Below are 2,860 nucleotides of genomic sequence, written 5' to 3'. Positions count from 1 at the left end.
TGATGGTTGGAGTAGTGGCGAATCCGAATCAGAGGTAGAAGAAAACGTAGAAAATGAAGAACTTGATGACATTAATTTTGATGATAATTATGATGAAAGTGAAATTTTTNACGACGCGTATTTTTATCCATCAATCAAAGACTTCAAAGGTAGTTCAAAAATAAATCCGAATATTTGTATATCAGGAAATAATCCAATCGATTATCTAAATTATTTTTTTGATTCATCATTACTTCAAATGATTGTAGACGAGACGAGTCGTTATGAAACTCAAGATAATGGGAAACGATATACACATGCAAAATCTTGGAATCCTCTTACAGAAGATGAACTTGAAAAATTTCTTGGTCTTTTGATTCTAATGGGTCATATACGAAAAGATAATTTGAAAGATTATTGGTCTACAGATCCCTTACTGCATACTCCAATTTTTTCTCAAATAATGTCTCGCGATAGATATCTTCAGATTCTGCGTAANTTACATTTTCACGATAACGAAGAAATTGTAAATCACCCTTTAGCGAAAATAAAGTCAGTAATTGATTACCTGCAAAGTAAATTTTCAGCAGTTATTACTCCAGGGAAAAATTTGTGTATAGATGAAAGTCTGTTACTATGNAAAGGTAGGCTTCGATTCAAACAATATATTCCTTTGAAGAGAAATCGTTTTAGCATCAAACTTTTCATGATTGTAGATTGTGAGACTGGATTCATATTAGGGTTTGTTATTTACACTGGTGCAGATACTGACTATCAAAAGTTTGATTTGGGCATTACTGGCGATATTGTAGCTCACTTTTTACAACCTTACTTTTATAAAGGTCATGTTATGTACGTAGACAACTGGTATACATCACCTATTTTTACATGAACGCGATACAGGAATTTGTGGTACAGTGAAAGCAAATAGAAAAGGAATGCCAAAGCTAGNAGACAAATTAGAACCAGGTAATGTACAAGTCGCTCATAATTATATTTGGATGGCAATCAAATGGGAAGATAAACGTAGTGTTCGTATGCTTACAAGTGTGCATGAACTTGAATTCTGCGCAACTGAAAAAAAAAATTATCGAACAAAAGAAGATATTATAAAACCAACATGTGTTCAGGACTACAATAAAAATATGGGTGGTATTGATAATATCGATAGACAATTGTCTATCACAGAATCAGTGCAAAACACAATGAAGTGGTATCGCAAGCTTTTTTTCACCTTCTTGATCTATGTTTATCTAATGCTCATTCTTTATATAAAATGAGAAATAAAGAGCCTATATCCTTCCCATCCTTTCGATTACAAGTTGTTCGATTGTTATTGAAACTTGATCCTACTGATAAGTGTGCTTACAGCAATGACTCTCCCACTCGATTACTTGGACGACATNTTCCGAAGCGTGGTACAAGTCGAAGGTGCCACGTATGCACTTTGCGTAACGATAAATCTCGAACGATGTACATGTGTTCCACTTGTGATGTTCCTCTATGTGTAGCACCATGCTGCGAAGAATACCACACACAGCAGACGTTACCATAAAGTCAAATACTTCAATACGTGAGAGGCGAGGGGACTCACGATAATCTAGCACCCCGATCGTGAGAGGCGAGAGGACTCACGCTAATTCAGCACCTCGATCGTGTAAGGCGAGGGGACTCACGATAATCTAGCACCCCGAAGGGATCATTTTTCGCCACGTCCACGTCGTTGGTCCTGGGTCACGCTAAGAGCGAAAGTCGGAATATTTCTTCTATAAAATTCAACAGAACTACTAGTTTGTTTTTGAAAAACTGTTGAATTATGTATATAATTATGTATATAGTTCACTGAGCTTTTGGTTCGTAATTTTCAGGTCAAGCATGTCTTTATAGATTTTTTCACTATTTTTTTCGTACTTAGCACATCACAAAACATAAAGTTCAATACTTTGAAGCTGAAATAGCAAAAAAAATGTGACCTTGGAATGACAATTTTTAAGGTCAAGGGCACCTCCAGAATTTTTTTCACTATTTTTTTCAAACTCAGCGCATCAAAAATCATAGATATATATACTTTGAAACTAAAATAGCAAAAAAACAAAGAATTTGACCTTGAAATGGCTATTTTCAAGGTCAAAGACACCTTCAGGATTTTTTTTACTATTATTTTCATACTCAGCATATCAAAAAACATAGGTATATCAAGTAAAACGCTAAAATAAAACAAAAAAAAGTTTTATATTGGCTTTTCCGTTAGGGACGGGGGTGGTCGAAATATCGACCACCTACCAGGTTGGGAACTTGTACCGACTAATCCGATAAATTTATACATACATTTCGGGTAANTTAAAAGGTCGATTTGAACCAAAATTTTCCCGTCCTCTAAAGGTTAAGAAAAGTCCGACTTGCACCTGATCAGGGAACGTGCAGGTACGTCCTATTAAGGAACGCCTGACTTGTGCCCTACTAAGGAATGCCTGAATTTTACCTAGTATGGAAAGCTCGATTTGTGCCTGAGCAGGGAACGCGCACGCAAGCCCTACTAAGAAATGCCGGATTTGCGCCAGATCAGGCTAGATTAAGGCATACCTTATGTGCTTATGATTCATTTTTTTGTATTATTCTTGTTTTGTAACATTANATTAATCAATAAATTGTCTTATTAATTATGCTTGTTTTCTTTAAGTGATACAGTTACAAACATGTTACATGCAAAGATAAAAATAATTAATTAAAACATAACCAAACAACTTACCAAGTGATACGATTCAAGTCAAAATGTGCTCGATGTTGTGTAGAATAAATATATATACAAATACATATTTATATATTTTTTTAGAAGTGTAAATTTTCTACACTTGATTGTTTGAATTAAAATTTCAATTTG

Source organism: Pseudomyrmex gracilis, unplaced genomic scaffold, assembly GCF_002006095.1.
Source record: "Pseudomyrmex gracilis isolate BER0280 unplaced genomic scaffold, ASM200609v1 scaffold_1155, whole genome shotgun sequence".
Taxonomy (NCBI): domain Eukaryota; kingdom Metazoa; phylum Arthropoda; class Insecta; order Hymenoptera; family Formicidae; genus Pseudomyrmex; species Pseudomyrmex gracilis.
This window is presented reverse-complemented; position numbering follows the sequence as displayed.